The sequence below is a fragment of the Ursus americanus genome, chromosome 18 (assembly GCF_024610735.1).
Source record: "Ursus americanus isolate L20-20 chromosome 18, mUrsAme1.1.p, whole genome shotgun sequence".
In the NCBI taxonomy this organism is placed as follows: domain Eukaryota; kingdom Metazoa; phylum Chordata; class Mammalia; order Carnivora; family Ursidae; genus Ursus; species Ursus americanus.
In genome coordinates this window covers 13,084,687-13,095,773 of record NC_142144.1, presented here as the reverse complement: position 1 = coordinate 13,095,773, position 11,087 = coordinate 13,084,687, and positions in this window count along the sequence as shown.

Below are 11,087 nucleotides of genomic sequence, written 5' to 3'. Positions count from 1 at the left end.
AGCCTGGTGCATTTCTAGGTTCCTGGTCTCACTGAGAAGTCCTGAAGCCCCAATAAAGAGAAAGGGACAGAACCCGCCCTCAATGTTTCTAGAAGGTGAAATGGATAGCACCCTGCCTCTGGGAAGGCTCCTGAGGGTCCCCTCGCTACCCCTCAAGGCCTTGTGCACTGTGGACAGTGAGGCTTTGAGGTACCTTGGTGGCTGAGCTTGACACGGTGGGGATGAAGGGCACCCTCTCTTTGGAAGGGCCACGATGGCTGGAGCCAGAAACTGGGCCACATGAGTCAGCCACAGCAGACACAAGTGGAGGACTAACACCCCAGCCACAGTGACCAGCGCTGCATGGGCAGTGGGGGCAAGACATCGGCTGCCTATCCAAGAGAATGATCCAGACTTCCTGTCTGTGGGGAGCGAGAGGGTGTGCAGCTGGTTTTAACTGACCTCGAAGAACAGAGATGGGATACGATTTGCTACCAGAAGTGGAAGAGTCCCTATGTGTCATCAGAACTTCGCAGAAGAGAGGGCCACTGGTCCCTGGTGACACCTGGGTCCACCAGCCCGAGCCAAGCAGGCTTTCCCCGGCCCAGTGCTGCTCCAAGCTGAGGCTCTCGGCATCTCCTGGCATCTCAGGAACCTCGCGGACCTGACTGTCTGTGAGCGAAGCAACCCAGGCAAGCAGGAGCTCAGGACAGGCCTGGGCCCCTAAACAAGTGTTCTGGGCTCTGGGGCAAGGCCGCAGAGTAGGCGGCAGGACCTGGGGAGGCAGAACGACAGTGGAAGGAAATGAGCTTCCCTGTTCTGTGAAGGCTCAAATGACTTATTAAGGGAATATCTTGGGATGGGAGAGAGGGGGTTATGTGTGCAAATAACATCGCCGAGGCAACCTGAGGCTCAAATGTCCCCAAGTCCACCTGCTTGCAGATAAGCCCATTTCTCCCCGAGTTGGAGATGAGGAACAGCATGAAAAGATGTGGGGGGGCACAACCCCGGTTCTGTACAGAGAAGCCTGGGATGGAAAATCGGCACCTCTTGGGTTCATGGTTCCTGGCCTTCCAGAAGGCGCAGCCAGCATTCCTGGGGCACCTGGCTCCCAGGCCCCATTTCTGTCGTTGGAAGAACACAGACCAGCCAAGGTTGGAGGCCCAGCTCCTTTACTTACTAGCATGGCTTGGGCAAATCACTTCGCATCTCGGAGTCTCAGTTCCGCATCTGTAAATTGGGGATTATGACACTTGCTCAGTAGGGCTCTTGTGCGGAATCAGCAGAAAGAGGACACGAATGCAACTTGTCACACTCATCCTCACTGTCACTGTGACTTACAGAGCGAGCCTTTGCTCTGTGCCAGGCCCTTTCCCTGAATTGTCTCATTCGGTCCTCTCTATGACCCCTCTTGACAGATGAGACAGCCAGAGCCCAGAGAGGCAGAGTGGTTTTCCCAGCGTTGCTCAGCTTTAAAGTGACCAAGCCTGGCCTGAAGCCCAGGTAGTCTGATCCCAGCGTCCAGGCTCCGGGTGCTCTGTTCCCATACTTGGGATATGAAGCTGGTGGTCAGTGGTGCTCAGAGTGAGGCTGAAATCTGCAGCAGGAGTGGGAAGAAAGGAAGCACCGTCCTGAGAAAGGGTTTTGGAGGGGGTAGGATGTGAGCTGAAATTCTCCAAGGAAAAGCGGGGTATGAGCAGGAGGAAAGGGGTGGAGGGGAGGGCACCGCCGGGCCGCTGCGGGTGGAGCAAAGGCAGGGAAATAGAGACACGGGGCAGATGGAGAGCGACAGGTAGATCGTGTGGCTGCAGCGGAGGACTCCCGGCAGAGAACCTGGGGGGAGGGGGCGTCACAACTGGAGCCTTTTCCTTACAGAAAGGAGCAGCCGTTTTTCTCGGGGACCCCTTTACAAATCCAGCAGACTGCAAGCTTCATGAGGGCAAGATGAGGTCAATGGCCTGCCCTGCTGCAGCTTCAGGGCCCGGCCTGGTGCCTGGACCGAGCATGGTAGACACCAGACAAACACGTGCGGAATGACCTGGAAGGGCGAGTGTATGTATTCTCGTCCATCCCTAATTTGGGCAGAAGTGCACCGGGTTTGCCATACAATCCACTCTCCCCCTGCAAAGGGGGTGGACTGTCAGGGGTGGGAGGGGGGAGGGAAGTTAGGGGAGGGACACGGATGGAACTTGGCCTCTAGATACAGACTCCAGGGGACAGAGATCATGGCCCTCTCCTCTTCCCCACACCTGTTTGCTAGGATATTGGGGGACACAGCTCTCCACGGGCCTTTCAAGTGTTGCAAGCTGAGCCCCTGACTGCTCCTCGTTCTAGACGATTTTTCCAAGGCTGTTTGTACAAAAAACAGCCTTGGAAGATGGACCTTTCTCTGAATCACAGGGCCCATTACAAAAGTTTAGGTTTCTCTAAGCTCAGGGATCAACTCTTGTATCACAACCCACTCCACGCGAGGCATCCAACTGGACCCATCTTGGCCATCCCTGAGCAGAATTGCCTATTAAAATATAGGACACCCAGTTAAGTTTGAATTTCAGATGATCAGTGAGTACTCTTTTAACATAAGTACGCCCCATGCAATATTTGAGCCTTACACAAAAAAAGTCTCATTCATTGTTTATCTGAAATTCAACTTTAACTGGGTGCCCTATGTGTTTGTTTTCGAAGCTGGGCAACTCAACCCCCAAGGGACTTAGCGGAAAGAGGAACTGGTCCAAATATGCTGATGCTTGTGCCATGAGTAATAAAGTCCTTTCTCTGACCCTAGAGTCCTGTGTTTTCTGCCAGCATCCAAATTAGTTAGCAAGTCGGGCAAAATGTCGTGCCCCTTCCCAGTTCTTGATAGGTATCTCCAGCCTAAGCTTAGAGCCTACCATGGAGTTAGGAGCCCAAAATATCTGTGGGATGAATGGTTGTCAGTCCTGTAAGACTCCCTGCCAAGCACACAGAATTCCTCAGGGATTTAGGATGGGCTCCTGGTGGTTGGTACATCTGCTTTATATTTCACTAACTCATGGGCGTTACCATGGTTACTGTAGCTACATAGGGCTTCGCAGCTTCCAAAGAGCATTTTCATGCATTATCTTATTCAATTTCCTAACGACTTGCTGAAATATGCATGATTGTTCTTACTTTAGGAACTAGAAAACTGAAGTTCGGGGTCAAGAAGTATATTGTACAAGTTCACATGGCCAGGAAGTAGCACAGCTGGGATCCCTCAACCGGAGAGCACGAAGACCTACTGTGTGCCGGACACTGAGCTAAGCTCGGTACATACTTTATCTAGCATAGGTCTTGTAGCTTAGGATGCGGGCATAGTTAACCCACAAAGGGTTCTTATCACTCATCCAGATTCACACAGTGGGGCAGTGGCAGATTGAAGAGGAGAACGTACTTCTGCTTAATGCTAAAGCCGGAGCAAAAGTAGTGGGAGGGCGCAGGGGACGGGGAGGGGGCGAGGGGAGGCCGAGAACAGCATTCCAGGGCTGAGCAACCACACATCCTAGGACTTCAACAAATACCACAGTTCATTCCAGGTCCCACAGGTTGGTGGGCTGGGCTGCGCCAGGGTCCCCGCAGTCTCAGGGATGGAACGTGATTGAAGCTGGGAGGGACAGGAGGGGAAAAAAAGATGTTTTCTACACGTGGTTAGGGAAAGTTTGGCTTTCTGGGGGGGAAAACACACACTTTGGTGCCAGAGTTTCCCAAAGTGTGTTTTCCTTAAATATCAGTTTCCAAAAAAAAAAAAAAAAAAAAAGGGAAAAAGGAAATACCATAGTGAAACAAGTTTGAGAAATAGTCACAGCTCAGTTCTGCCTTAGATTTACAGGGTCTTCAGTATATGAAAGGCTCTGACAAGTCCTATCGCAGAGGGAGTTGCCACATTTTACTTAACCTGGAATTTCCTGAAAATATCTGATGGGAACATTTCTTTCTCATTTTTAAAAATAATGTTTTGGGGGTCATAGCTCATATTAAGACATTTTGGGACATGTTGGAATTTCAAGAATTTGGAGGCATAATATTGCCTGAAATCTGCCCTTTGCCTTATTTTCCTCAGAACGAAGTCTTAATTTTTGGCTCAGGAAATGGAAAGAGGCAGCATTAAGATCACTGCAGTGACCGATTTCAGGGGACTCTGAGGGCGTGGACTCCAGAGAAGCAACATTTGTAGTATTTCAGGTATTCTCCGAGCAGTGCCTCTTGGAATTGTGGGAGGTAGCAGCCCTGGGCAGCACTTCTCACCAAAAAGAGATGTTCTCCTAGCCTCCTTATCTCTGGGGCCTTTGGAGGGGTTCCCATAATGCTGTGGGGGGACATTTTCCGATTGCAGGCAAACCGGAGCAAACTCCCCTGCCCTGTGTTAAAGGGGAAGGAGCATCGTTTTGCCTCTTGAACCAGAACCAGCCAAGGAAACAAAGGAAGCAGCCCTGACTGCCTTTGACATGCAGGGGGCCCGGCAGGTCCTGATGCCTTCACCTGGTCCGGTGGCAGAATTCCAGGGTCTGATATCCCCACTGCCAGAGTCACTCTTCTGGCCCATGGATGGTTTCCAGGCTGCAAGCCTTCTAGGAACACGTAATCATCCCTGAAAAGAAAGACCGTCTGGGTCACGTTGCCCCTGAAAACTCAAGGGCGATACTAAGGTGTGGTGCAAAGAACTAACACTGGGATGTTAGCAGACGGCGCAAGGAAAACAGTTTCGTGCTGGCGTAAGTTTGGGCAACTTGACATCATGCAGATGCTTTGTGGAAAGTGACCGAGCGCAGGGAGGTGCTCAAGTCCTGAGGGGGACCGGCTTTGGCTGGTTTGAGCACGAAACACGGTTTATATTCAGCAGAGATGGGAAAGGCTGGACATAGGAGATGTGGTCAACACTCCGTTAACAACGAGGCTCACCGAAACGTGCCGGGGGAGCAGGGAGAAAGTTCTGCCGAGCGCATAACCATTGGACTCAGACGTCGGGCAGATCGGAGCTCTAATCTTACTCCACAACTGAGAGCTACGCAGCCTTGGGCAACCAACCCAACCCCCAGACTCACCTCTTCGTCTGTAAAGTAGGAATGATAGAAGTCTCCACAACAGGTGGTTTCTGTGAGGATGAGATGAGGTAATGCGCACGGCCAGCGATGGGTGAATAGTCCTGGCAAGGGGGTGCCTGGGGGGCTCAGTCGGTTAAGCGTCTGCCTTCGGCTCAGGTCATGATCCCAGGGTCCTGGGATCGAGTCCCGCATCAGGCTCCCCACTCAGTGGGGAGTCTGCTTCTCCTTCTGCCCCCCACACCCCTGCCATGCTCTCTCTCTCAAATAAATATACAAAATCTTAAAAAAAAAAAAAAGTCCTGGCCATTATTGTCCTTGCTGTATGTTTATTATTGTTTGTGGGAATGGAGAGGTGGGAGGAATCGTGAGAGGTGAGCAAAGAGGTCGAACACGTATCTAGCTTGCTGCCTTTGTCGTGAGTCCTCCAACATCAGAGCTGGGAGAGCTGTCCCTCGCTCATGAAGTTTAGACAGCTGAAGTCCAGAGCCACGAAGAGATCTTTCCCCAGATTACATCACCAAGTAGTCTGGAATTCATTCATTCCTCAGAGATGTACTGAGCACCTACTCTTCTGGGTGGAAGCGATTTGCATAATTTAAGAAACGAATGCAGCGCACATCAGAAATCTCACGCTTGGAATTTCCCTGAAAGAAACTTTTGCCAAATGTTTTCAAGATAAATGTATTTTTTTCAAGGAGCATAAGAAAATACACATGCATCGACTCATCTGAGCAAAAGAGACCCAGGAAGGCTAAACCAGCGCTAATGGGATTGGGATTCTGCAGGGCGGTAGGTGAGGGCAGGGTGGAAAGAAGGGGGGAATGGAAACAGGATGGGAGAGATAAGGACGAGTGACGTTTCGGTGCATCGACTTTTTACAGCTCTGCCTCTTGGGGCCATGGTAACGTTCCACAGTCCCCCAAACAAACTGGCTAGACAGAAGCGACCAGGACGTAGGGGGAGCCCCCAAATGTTGTACAAGCCGTTCAGAAGCGACCGGGATGTGGGGGGAGCCCCAAATATCGTACAAATGGTAACAGAGGCACACGACAGTGGGACAAATGAGTAACATTGCCACCCTGAAAGCCACGGGGAAGGAAGGAACGAACTGGAGCAAAATCGGGAAACAGTTATTTTGACCGGCTAGGGACAAAACGTCTGTGAGGCGAAAGACAAGTAACTGGGAGCGAAGGTTGTGTTCCAGTGAGTCAATCTGTCTTCTCACAGCGGTGTGGGGCAGCCGCTCTGAGACTGCTTCGTGCAGACACTGGGATCGAGCAGGTGCGGCCATGCACGGTGGGGCCAGGCTTCGTGCTGTCGGAGGAAAGAGAAAAAAGCAGACGAGAACGCTGGGAATGAATTCTGTGTGTTGGAAGGGCGTCAGAGGCATCAGTGTGTGTGTGTGTGTGTGTGTGTGTGTAACCATACATATTTGCATCATATTAAAGTATCTCCCACAAGACATGTACTAATCACAAATGATAAATAGTATCTTGCACTATGGTAGACACCTCCTGAGCCAAGTGAGCAAAATTACCACCACCAGACATCAGGAACTTTCTGATAGGAGGCCCTGAGAAGGGACACAATATCACTCCATGGTATTCTTGCCCCAAATACACCCCTTGATCAGGACAGCACGCCGGATAAACACACTTGGAGGTACGTTCTACGAAATCACTGGCTAAAACTCTGCCAAGGTGTCAGGGTCAAGAAAGACGAAGACTGAGGCATTGTCCTGGATCGGAGGAGGCCGAGGAGGCCCGAGGACTGAATGTCACGTGGGATCCTGGGTTGGATCCTGCTAGAGATAGGGCACTGATGGGGCAACCGTGGGCTGCTATCACCTGTATGAGGTTAATTTCCTCATGTTGGTAACTGGACTACGATCGCGTAAGATGTCAACATGAGGGGAAGCTCCGTGAGGAGTGGACCATTTTTTGGCAGCTTCTCTCTAAGTCTACACTTATTTCAAAAGAAAAAGGCTCCGAAAAGATAAAGAAGAATGTTCTTTGCGGCAGCATTTGCAGCAATGAAAACCCATAAACAAGAAGAGAGGTCACCGGTAAGCAATGTTTATTTATGTGCATACATTTTTTTTTTTTAATCCCAGAAAGAATCACAAGAAACTAACAGTGGAAGAAAGATTGTTGGGGAGAGAGCGTCGAATTCCATTCTGCTGCTGTCTGTAAAGTTCACACTTTCTGATCTGGTTTTTTTTTAAGTATGATTACAACATCAATTATCTGAAGCTAGGATTATGGGCCATTTTAATTTTCTTTCTATTTCTTTGTGTGTAATACACACACACACATAACTATATATATTTAAAATCTTCCCCTCTTTATCTGACTTCTCTGGTTTTAAGTGAGCATTTCATATGCTTTCATTGTCAATCTTCTCTTGGCACATCAATTATGCTTTAAACATTTGTTTTCTTTGGTGGTTACCCTAAAGTTTGCAACATATATTCACAACTGATCTAAATCAGCTTTCAAATAACACAGGCGGTGAAGTCACCCTATAATACTGTGATTCAGAGCCCCTCGGTCCCCCGACCCCGTCTGATCCATACACCCCAGGAGAAAATATCCCTCTGCTTTAATCATCCTAGGGCCAGGTGGCAGGCAACTAGAGGCCACCCCTGCAGCCCAAAGCCACCCCCCACCCTGGCCAATTATTCAAACTAGCCAATTATAAGCTGTTCATTCTCCCCCATGGAACCCCCAATGAAGGCCATGGCCTAAGCATGCCCTCACTACTCTTCTCCCTCCTGACCACCCGGGGCGGGGGGGCTTCCCAAGGGGCGCTGCCTGCCCTGTGCTCTGTGCCTCTGGTCTCTAGGACTGGGAGTGCCATAAACTTTGTTTCCCTGATCTCTCCTATGTCTCCTCTTGTGGCCACACCCGACTGACCCCATAAAAGATGATAAAACACCTTCTCTGATGTTCTTTCTTCATGCAGATTTAAATTGGCCACTTGCATCACTTCCCTTCTTTCTGAAAATTTCTGTAACCATTTCTTGCGAGGCTTTCTCAGACTAACAAAACCAAAGGATTTGTGGCCAGTAGACCTGTCTTGCCTTTATTTATCTTAGAGAGAGGCAGAGAGCATGCATGAGCAAACAGGGGACGAGCAGAGGGAGAGGGAGGAGAATCTCAAGCAGATCCCACGCTGACCTCAGAGCCTCATTTGGGGCTCAATCCCATGACCCTGAGATCATGACCTGAGCTGAAATCAAGAGTCAGACGCTCCCCCAAATGAACCACCCAGGCACCCTGAAAGCCTTTATTTCTCTTTTGCTTCTAAAGGATAATTTCGCTATCTACAGAACTCTAGGGGGACCCTCTTTTCTTTCAACACTGTAACTATTCCATTCCATTCTCTTGTCGCTTACATGGTTTCTGACAAGCAGTCCGATGTAATTCTCATCCTGGTTCCTCTATTGGTAAGGTGCTTTTCATTTCCGGCCTCCTTCAAGATTTTTCTTTTTGTCTTTGGGTTTCTGGAGTTTGAATATAATATGCCTTGTTGTTGTTTGTTTTGTTTGTTTCTTTTTTGTTTTTGTTTTTGTTTTTTTGGCACTGATCTGCCTGATGTCCTCTGAGCTTCCTGGATCTGGGGTTTAGGGTCTGTCATTAATTTTGGAAAATTCTCAGCCATCATTACGTCCAACATTTCGTCTGCTCCTTCCTCTCTTCCTTCTCCTTCTGGTGTTCCCAGGACCCATACGTTATACCTTTTGTAACTGTCTCACGGCGTTGACCTTCTGTTCCTTCTCTTCTTTTTTTTTTTTTTTTTTTGTCCCATTCTCTTTTTTTCTTTGCATTTCAGGTTGGGATGTTTTCTTTGAACTCACTGATTCTTTCCTTGGCTGTGTCTAGTCTACTAACGAGCCATCAAAGGCATTCTTCACCTTTGTTGCAGTGTTTCTGGTGTCTAGCACTTTCTTAGGATTCTTAGGTCTCTGTCTCCGTGCTATTACCCATCTGCTCCTGCAAGTTGTGCACTAGTTCCATTAGGGAAACATCCTACTCACAGTTATTTCACATTTTATGTCTGATAATTCCAAAATCTGGATTGTATCTGAGTCTTCTTCTGATCCATGCTCTCTTTGCACTTTTTTTTTTTTTTTTTTTTTTTGGTCTTTAACACATCCTGTAATTTTGTGTTGAAAGCTGGCCGTGATGTATCTGGTACTAAAAACTGAGGTTACCAGGCGTTGATTTATTTTCATTTCTTTTTTTTTTTCAAGATTTTTTAAAAAAACGTATTTATTTGAGAGAGAGTGCACAAGCAGGGGGAGCAGCAGGCAGAGGGAAGCCGAGGGAGAAGCAGCCTTCCCGCTGAGCAGGGAGCCCCATGCAGGGAGCCCCATGCGGGACTTGATCCCAGGACGCTGAGATCATGACCTGAGCCGAAAGCAGGCGCTTAACCGACTGGGCCACCCAGGGGCGCTGTCAGGCTTCCAGAGTGAGGTTCCATGTGAACCCGGCCAGGAGCAGGGCTGTCTTCCCCGTGCGTTGTAACTGTAGCAGCCAGTTTTTTTTCTAGGTCCTGGCTATTTTCTCTCTAGTTGTCTTTGGTTTTCCCTAAGAAGTCTTTCTTTCTTTTTGTAAGGATTTGACTTTTAAGTTAATCTCTATACCCAGTGTGGGGCTCAATCCCATGACGCCAAGATCAAGAGTCACACGCTCTACCTACCGACTGAGCCCGCCAGGCGCCCCCCTAAGAAGGCTTTCTTAAATGATGCATTTGTCTTCCAGGTTTCGACATTGTAATCTACTGTTATTATACCTGTTGATGCGTTGGTACGGTTTTGGCGAGGGGAAGCGTTCTATAACCTTGTGATTAAATCTCAATTGTGTTTTGTTTTGCTTTGTTTTCTTTGAGCCGGCCTGAGTCCCTGCTGAGCGACGGTGACTTCCAGAAGCCTGTCTTAGCTCCCCCCACCCTCTCCCCCTGTGAGACCGGAAGGCTGGAAGAGGCTAAAGCTGTCTAATTGCCCTTTGCCCAGATCAGATAAGCCTGAGCTGGTAAAGCAGTTTTCCTCGCGGGCAGGCCCTTGGTAACAGACAACCATCTCGGGATGGATTTCTCACAATGGTTACTTGTTTGCTGCGCCCACTGGAAGCATGCGGGATTTCCCTCCAGTCTTCGACGCGAGCCCCTGGTGGGGTCCTGGAGATGAAATCCTCAAACACGTAGGGATCTGAAGACTGGGTCCTTCGGAGTTTTTAACTCTCTGCTTATACACCAAGCGCCCAGGCGTCTACCAGTTACCGTCAGAAGTGTTCCTGCCGGTTAGGGCTCCAGGGGTTTCCGCTCCCCTGGAAGGCTAATCTGCATGTGATTCTGTTTTCCTGGTCTCACCAGTTTTCGGGGTTTGCCCTGTGACCTCAGCTGTCCGACGGATCTGAGATTTGCAGTTTGTTCCGCCTTTTTCTTATTGAGGATGGAAGGGATGACTTCTGAGCTCTTTATGTGTTCGAATTGGAACTGGAAAAGTCTGTGTGTGTGTATACAATTTTTTTTAACATTTAGTAAATGTCACCCTAAACATTTTTGGTTATTGTTGTGTGCAAGCGGACAGACTCTCGCCCTGGAGGGACTTTGTATTTGGAGGGGGAGGCAGGGAGAGGCTGTCATTAATTTTGGAAAATTCTCAGCCATTATTACTTCCAAAATGTCTTCTGCTCCTTTCTCTCTCTCCTTCTGGTGTTCCCAGGACACATATGTTGCACCTTTAAATTGTCCCTGAGCCCGGGTCTGGAGGGCGCTGGGCGGAGAGAGGCGGGAGGGGACAGTCTTGAGGAGGGAGCAGGCCGGCGTTTCCGACCCAGGCCCAGTGCCTTGTCCTCTGTCCTCAGTTGCCTCCCTCCTCACTCGCCACGCCTTCAGCTTGCTTCATCGTCTCTACGGCGTTCACCTGGGCTGTTGATTCGGAGGTGGTTTTCCCAGGGAGGTGCCGTCTAGGACCTGTGCTGGGGGTCTGATAATGCCCCTCAAGGGCAGGTTCGTGGCGATTCTGGGAGAAGAAATCTACCA